Below are 9,114 nucleotides of genomic sequence, written 5' to 3' on the forward strand. Positions count from 1 at the left end.
GCCTAGTCAAATAATTATCATCCAATCACATTAACCGTTACTCTCTCGCGGGAATTCTACTAACGGTCTATATGTAGCCAAACGTAGCTGCTGCTCATTCCGTTCGCATGGAAATGGATAAATGGTTAAAAGAAGTAAGGCCCGCGTCCATAGAGGCACACACCAGCTCGACTGCTGGTACTGCTACTACTAGCAAGTTAAGCCGTTGTACAAATTCAACCACTACTGCTAGCAGTGCTACACCTGCACCTATCGACGACACAATTTGTTCTGCTTCCACAAGCACATCCAATGCTAGCATCAGTAATTCTACATTTTTTTGTTAGCCCAGCTAGCATGGACACTGACAGTTTTGAATCTGATGCAGCCGAAGAGCTCCTGCCCTGCCCCTTACCCAGGAAAACACTGAACAATAGACAGGGACGTTGGACCATCGAAGAGGTGCAAATATGATGAGAACTACATTGATTTGGGGTTCACTTATATTGAGAGTAGTGCCTGTCCTCATCCACAGTGTGTTATATGTGCAAAAGTACTATCTCCCAACTCGATGAAACCTTCACTCTTGCGCAGACATTTAGAAACAAAACATGCCAATTTGAAAATAAGCCACAGGAGTTTTTTGAGAGAGAATTAAGATGACTGTCGAGTAGTAAGACGTATAAAAGCAACAGATACCATTAATAAAAAGGGTCTAGAAGCGTCTTAAATGGTGAGCTACTGAGTGGGTATGACAGGCAAGCCCCATAATATTGTGGATAACTTAATAACTTCTTGCTTCTACTTGAGACGCAGATGTCTCAAGTAGACACCTGGAAATGCAAATGCGCTACGCTAAATGCTAAATGTACTCGTTAAAACTCAAACGTGCATCAAAATTCACATGCAGGGTATTGAATTAAAGCTACACTCGTTGTGAACCTAGCCAACAAGTCAGATTTTTAAAATGCTTTTCGGCGAAAGCATGAGAAGCTATTATCTGATAGCATGCAACACCCCAAAATGCCTGAATGCGATGTAAACAAAGATATAGCTTATACACAAAACGCAGAAATAAAATATAAAACATTCATTACCTTTGACGAGCTTCTTTCTTGGCACTCCTATATGCCCCATAAACATCACTATTGGGTCTTTTTTTCGTTTAAATCGGTCCATATATACCCAAAATAGCTTTCTATGGAAGCTGTGTCATTCAGAAAAAAACATTTTTTTTAAATTAAAAAAGTCGACGATAAACTTTCACAAAACACTTCGAAATACTTTTGTAATCCAACTTTAGGTATTAGTAAACGTTTATAATCTATCAAAATTATTACAGGGCGATGTATATTCAATAGCTCCTCGTTTTCAAATCAATGGCTGCCAATGTGCACATTCAAAACATCCTGGTAGAGACCGGAAGAAATGGAATCCAGTTAGTTGGATTTTCAAAGGAAAAAGTTCTTTGAAAATGACGACAATGGCGACATCGTGTGGAATCTGTAGGAATTGCATGCAGATCCATAATTAATTTTGTGCCCTTTTAACAACCCATGAAAGTGACGCATGGAAATTATTTTTAGCTTTCAGAGAGCAGTTTTTCTTGTGTTTTTTGATGAAACAAACGATCTGTTATAGTCACAGCCGTGATTTAACCAGTTTTAGAAACTTCAGAGTGTTTTCTATCCACACATACTAATCATATGCATATACTATATTCCTGGCATGAGTAGCAGGATGCTGAAAAGTTGCGCGATTTTTAACAGAATGTTCGAAAAAGGAGGGGGTAGACTTAAGAAGTTTTAATTCTTCCTCCTACCACAGATATGGCTGGGACAACGCTGGCGGAAAAGGCCAAAAAACGATACAGGCAATGCCTTCATCAAACAACACTGTTTCACAACGCATCAGTGAGGTTTGCAGGAGATGTTTTGAAACAATTACTGCTTTGCATACAAGCTAGGGAATTCTATGCGTTACAGCTGGATGAGTCAACAGACGTGGCGGGTCTGGCACAGCTCCTGATATATGTCCATTATGTTTATGGGGGGTTAACTAAGGAAGGCTCTAATTAAGGCTATTCTGGAAACCAGGACAGGAGAAGATATTTTAAAAACCTGTTATGGCAAGGCGATCCCCTAGGGGAACTCCCCCCTCCATTCAGCTGAAAAGGTGGCGCAGGGAATTCAAAAATATTCTTTAGAAATATTTAACATTCACACATTAACAAGTCCAATACAGCAAATTAAAGATAAACATCTTGTTCATCTACCCATCATGTCCGATTTTTAAAATGTTTTACAGCGAAAACACAACATATATTTATGTTAGACCACCACCAAATCCCCAAAAAACAGAGCCATTTTTCCCAGCCAAAAATAGAGTCACAAAAGCAGGATTAGAGATTAAATTAATCACTAACCTTTTGAAAATCTTCATCAGATGACACTCATTTGACATGTTACACAATACATTTATGTTTTGTTCGATAATATGCATATTTATATCCACAAATCTTAGTTTACATTGACGCCATGTTCAGAAATGCCTCCAAAATATCCGGAGGAATGATAGAAAGCTACGCCAGATAACAGAAATACTCATCATAAACTTTGACTAAAGATAGAGTGTTCTACATATAATTAAAGATACACTGGTTCTTAATGCAACCGGTGTGTCAGATTTTTTTTAAACGTTACGAAAAAAGTCTACCATGCAATAATCTGAGACAGCGCTCAGACGTAAATATATTTCTCCGCCATGTTGGAGTCAACAGAAATGACATCATAAATATTCCCTTACCTTTGATGATCTTTCATCAGAATGCAGTGCAAGGAGTCCTAGTTCCACAATAAATCGTTGTTTTGTTCCATAATGTCCAATACTAGTGTCCAATTAGCTGCATTTGCTAGCACTTTCAGCTCACGTGCCCAAAAGCTGACGCTGGTCCAAGAGAACTCGGACGAAAACTTCAAAAATATATATTCCAGGTCGAATAAACTGGTCAAACTAAGTAGAGAATAAATCTTCAGGATGTTATTTTCATATATATCCAATAACGTTCCAACCGGAGCATACGTTTTCATCTGGAGCCAAATGGAACGATGGTGACACCCACAGAGAAATGCGCCACAGGGAAATGGCATTCTGTCGGGACAGTGACTATTTCCCCTCCCATTCGGTCAAAGTTCACACCAGAAGCTCCAGTCCATGTTCTACTGAATGAGGACATCTAGTGGAAGGCGTAGGAAGTGCTACGAGATCGATATCTTATTTGGAAGTGGATAGGCGATGACTTGAAATTAGACACGTATTCAGAATTTCACTTCCTGTTTGGAAGATTGCCTGCCCTATGAGTTCTGTTATACTCACAGACATAATTCAAACAGTTTTAGAAACTTAAGAGTGTTTTCTATCCAATAGTAATAATATGCATATATTAGCATTCTAGGACAGAGTAGGATGCAGTTCACTATGGGCACGCAATTCATCCAAAGGGAAAATACTGCCCCCTATCCCCAACAAGTACTAGACAGATTTGTGGCATCAAATGGACTTTGGTGGTGAAGATGTGTTGGTATCTATGCTGATGGCACAAAAGCCATGACAGGGAAACATAGTGAAGTGGTAACGTGTGTGCAAGCAGTTGCTCCCAACGCCACTTGGGTACACTGCAGCAACCACCAGAGTCTCTTTTTGCCAAGGGAATGCCTGACAGCTTGAAAGACGTTTTGGACACTACAGTGAAAATGGTTAACTTTGTTAAAGCAAGGCCCCTGAACTCTCGTGTATTTTCTACACTATGCAATGATATGGGCATTGACCATGTAAAACCTTTACAGCATACAGAAGTGCACTGGTTATCAAAAAAATGGACATGTTTTTTTTAAATTGAGAGACAAGCTTTAAGTTTACTTTACTGACCATAATTTTCACTTGTCTGACGATAAGTTTCTCACACGACTGGCATTTCTGGGTGAAGTTTTTTCTCACCTGAATGATCTGAATCTAGGTTTACAGGGACTCTCCACAGCAATATTCAATGTGTGGGACAAAATTGAGGCTATGATTAAGAAGGTGGAGCTCTTCTCTGTCTGCATTAACAAGGACAACACACAGGTCTTTCCATCATTGTGTGATTTTTATGTGTGCAAATGAACTCAAGCTTACGGACAATGTCAAATGTGATACAGGGAAGCACCTGAGTGAGTTGGGTGTGCAATTATGTAGGTACTTTAATTGCCTCCAGTCCACTTGCCGATATCTGAACAAGAGAGCCTCATCAAAATTGCAACAAACGGTTCTGTGAAAATTGAATTTAATCAGAAGCCACTGCCAGATTTCTGGATTGGGCTGCGCTCAGAATATCCTGCCATTGCAAATTGCGCTGTTAAGACACTGATGCCCTTTGCAACCAGGTACCTATGTGAGAGTGGCTTCTCGGCCCTCACTAGCATGAAAACTAAATACAGGCACACAATGTGTGGAAAATTACTTAAGACTGAGACTCTCTCCAATAGAACCCAACATTGCAGAGTTATGTGCATCCTTTCAAGCACGCCCTTCTCATTAACCTGTGGTGAGTTAATCACAATTTTCAATGACAAATAAGGTTTTATATGCAAGATGGTTAAATAAAGAGCAAAATGATTGATTATTATTCTATTATTATTTGTGCCCTGGTCCTATAAGAGCTCTTTGTCCCTTCCCACGAGCTGGGTTGTGACAAAAAGTCACACTCATTCTTATGTTTAACTTCTTATGGCTGGGGGCAGTATTGAGTAGCTTGGATGAATAAGGTGCTCAGAGTAAACTGCCTGCTACTCAGCCCCAGTTACTAATATATGCATATTATTAGTAGATTTGGATAGAAAACACTCTGAAGTTTCTAAAACTGTTTGAATGATGTCTGTGAGTATAACATAACTCATATGTCAGGCAAAAACCTGAGAAAAAATCCAACCAGGAAGTGGGAAATCTGAGGTTTGTAGTTTTTCAAGTCATTGCCTATCGAATATACAGTGTCTGTGGGATCAAATTGCACTTCCCACGGCTTCCACCAGATATCAACAGTATTTAGAACCGTGTTTGAGGCTTCTACTGTGAAGGAGGGGGGAATGAGAGCTGATTGAGTCTGGGGTCTACCAGAGTGGCTCGCTCACGTGAGAGCGACCTGCGTTCCATTGCAATTCTAAAGACAAAGGAATTCTCCAGTTGGAACATTATTGAAGATTTATGTTAAAAACATCCTAAAGATTGATTCTATACATCGTTTGACATGTTTCTACGAACTGTAATATAACTTTTTTAACTTTCCGTCTGAACTTTCGCCTGGACTTGCCCGCGCCTCGTGAGTTTGGATTTGTTTACTAAACGCGCTAACAAAAGGAGGTATTTGAACATAAATGATGGACATTATCGAACAAAACAAACATTTATTGTGGAACTGGGATTCCTGGGAGTGCATTCCGATGAAGATCATCAAAGGTAAGTGAATATTTATAATGCTATTTCTGACTTATGTTGACTCCACGACATGGCGGGTGTCTGTTTGGCTTGTTTTGTTGTCTGAGCGCTGTACTCAGATTATTGCATGGTGTGCTTTTTCCGTAAAGTTTTTTTGAAATCTAACACAGCGGTTGCATTGACTTCTTATGGCTGCAGGGGCAGTATTGAGTAGCTTGATGAAAGGTGCCCAGAGGTGCACAGAGTAAACAGCCTGCTCCTCAGTCCCAGTTGCTAATATATGCATTTTATTATTAGTATTGGATAGAAAACACTCTGAAGTTTCTAAAACTGTTTGAATGATGTCTGTGAGTATAACAGAACTCATATGGCAGGCAAAACCTGAGAAGAAATCCAAACAGTATTGGTGGCCTTCCGCATCTGTGGTGGAAGGTGGCCAAGCTACAGCGGTGTTTGTCAGACCATGAGACATCCCGAAAATGTGTCTTCTCACAAAAATGTCTGTAGCCCCCACAAGCCCCACGAGACTCGTCTGACGTCAGTACCACTTCTGTCTGTACCGTCCGAACCAGTTGGGCTACAAATTAATATGAACACTCTATGGAAAGATGGTGTTCTCCGTTTTTCTCTACGACCCCCACAAGTGTCACGCGACTCATCTGAATGTAACCCTCCACCAGTAAAAAATAAATGTGGAAGTATGGAAGTAGTTTTGTGCCCTCCAAAATCATAGATATAGGACAGACACATCAAAACCTTATTCCTTGTGATTTATTTTTTGACTGTCTGTTTTTCCATTTATAAATATTTGTTGTTCAATGCGTTTCTATGGGCTCTAGTAAGCCATATTCAATATTTTATCTATAATTATTTTTATACCTACACGGGTCCTAAAATTCAAAATCAAATTGCTAAATGATCCATGGTATGACCATCTTAAAACAATTCCACATGTTAACTTTGTAGAACCCCACCACCACCACACCCCCAGGGCTTAGACTTTTAGAGGTTTTTAAAGGGCCTATTAGGAGGGATGACTTGAGTCATTAGAATGAATTGGACATGTAATAATTTCTGACCATGGAAAGGTTAGCACTCCGATCTTTCCCCTTGTAGTTCAGATGGCATTGATCTGCAGTGTGTGTCAGGGAGCTCACCTGACAGGGTTTAAAGTCTCAAACAGATACCTAAAGGCTACTTACACCATTTTGAAAGAGGAAGTGAAGCGGGGTTGTATGCATGTTTAGGGGAGCTGCGCTGTCACAAACCCAGATTTTAAACATGATTTCTTGTATTTAAAATGGTGTTTCCCTCTTCCCTTACTGACATGATTGAATTCAGTGAAATGTCTGTAATTTCTTTCCAGAATTATGGATACTCCAATCTCCTGTATAACGATTACCATCCATCCCCATCATAAGGTTTATCGTTTCTGTCATTGTTCAATCTATTGCCTTATTGATCTGGAGATCATTCTTTGTGCAGTATATAGGCCTATTGTAAAGTATGTACTGTTATTTGCATACCTTGCTTAGATTTTTGTCTCCAGAGTAGTCCTCTCCAGTTGTGCTCCAATTCAAATCAAGGAATATACTTTATACAGTACTTCTGTGTCACTGTATTGATTCCTGTGCTGACCCTGTCCTTGAAACCTCCTCACTCACCCCTAGTTCAATAAACATGTTGGGATAATGGCTCCACAAAAGCATGTTGGCCTCCTCAACAGATACTATACGGGCTTGTCAACAGGGCTTGATATGCCCTCAATTTGGACTGACAATGCTACAACATTTGTCACTGAAGCTTTAGAGAGAGAGAGAGAGAGAGAGACTACTTTCGTACTTCGACTGTTTGCACGTTGTTACAACACATAGCCGATAATACCACTTTTGAAAAGTATCTATTATTTTGAATTTTTTGTGAGAGTAATGTTTACTGTTTATTTCTGATATAGTTTATTTCAATTTTGTTTAATATCTATTCCACTTCCTTTGGCAATGTAAAAATATGTTTGATTCCAATAAACCCCTTTGAATTAGAGCGAGAGAGCGAAAGACACACTCAAGATATAGATGCTGTGTTTATAGGAAATGTCGATTAGCTGTTCAGTTGCTTCTTGTCACTAGTGGAAGCAACGTTCTGTGAAAACTGTGGCGATAGATTAATACTGCATACTCTTGATGCTCATTCTCCTTGGGTTACTTGTGTGGCCTGGCCTGCTGTGGACCTACCACCACTTCCAATAGAAGGAGCAGATGAAGCACCAGAACAGGGTTTGTGGCAGTCCACACCCAGACATGAATTAGGCAATGAAAACAACTTAGGCAAAGACAGTGTGCAACATTTTCTTCCTCTTCCTCTCTTCCTGGTTGAAGGCATAAGATGTGATGTGCCCAGTAGACGTCTTCTAGTTCCTCAGGCTCGATGATTCAGGCAGCTCTCTGACACTCAAGCCTTTTTACAATTCATACAGGGTTGTATTTATTTATATTCATATGTCCTGGTTTCATCTATAAATGAGAGCATGTAGGCGGTTGGTTCGATGTATTATAAATCAGGCGAGATTTTAAGCTTAATTATTTAGTGTTGTTTGTGTAAAGCCGGGGAATAGCAGACCCCTGGGGTTGGTTGGGGACCAAGTGTCAGGGTTTGCCTTGGAGATAAAAGACAATGAGGAAATGTATTCCCCTCCAGTCCGCTGACTTTGACTGCTTGCTCTTTGTCAATGCTCTGGTGCAAAGTCCCCCTAACAACATGCCATTCAAAGTAGGGTAATTCTCCAGTCCATTGGTAATGAGAAGGGATTGAAATGTAGAACACTGCTCATTTTGTCAAGTTAATGTAAAGCCAAGTGTCTCAAGTGTATTGTTTGACGTCAAACATGTCATGGTATCGCTACTGTCAGTTTATGCATAGGTCTAACAACAAGAACATAGGGCCATTTATACCTAAACACTCACAAATATGTGGATAATATCAAATCAGTTGTATTACTTAAATTCTACGTTTAAACAGGAACCCCCATCTGTATGATATTCTGCCATTTGGATCATGTTGACTTGCAAAGCAGTTCTTTTCAATATGATAACTTCACATTAATTTAATTGATTAATCTCTCAAATGTGTTGCTTATCATTCATCCATATAAAAAGTTTAGCTAAAATTTGTATTCAAAATGGCTCAAAATGCCAGTGACAGGTGTCTTATGCACTGTTGCTATGCTTCCAAAGACCAACAGTGCCCCCTAAAGGCCAGTGTTTAAACCAGGAGAGTTATTGAGCTCCATGATTACAGTAGGTTCAGCTGTTCTTACACCATGCAAAAAGTCTGCCAGCACATGGAGAATATATAATTACACCACTGGAGTCATTTCTGTATATATTTACCAAACAGTTACCCTTTCCCTGTCTGTCTAAGTGTGGGTGGAGGCAGCAGTGATCCTCATTTTGCTTTGATTGTCCTTGAAATTTCAGTGACAATGTTAAAGATCCAGCTGCTCGTCACAAATTAACAACAATTCACTTTATGGTGGGGGGTGGATGTTTGTTTATGAGTGGCTGTAAAGCACAAGTACAGTAGTAGTTAAAAGCCAGGTCTGTTTGTTGTATTCGTATTCTGTGTTTGCCCCTGACAGCTTGGCCAGTGTTTTGACAAGATTCCAACCCT

This window comes from Oncorhynchus mykiss, chromosome 4 (assembly GCF_057628025.1).
Source record: "Oncorhynchus mykiss isolate SJ-2025 chromosome 4, ASM5762802v1, whole genome shotgun sequence".
Lineage (NCBI taxonomy): Eukaryota > Metazoa > Chordata > Actinopteri > Salmoniformes > Salmonidae > Oncorhynchus > Oncorhynchus mykiss.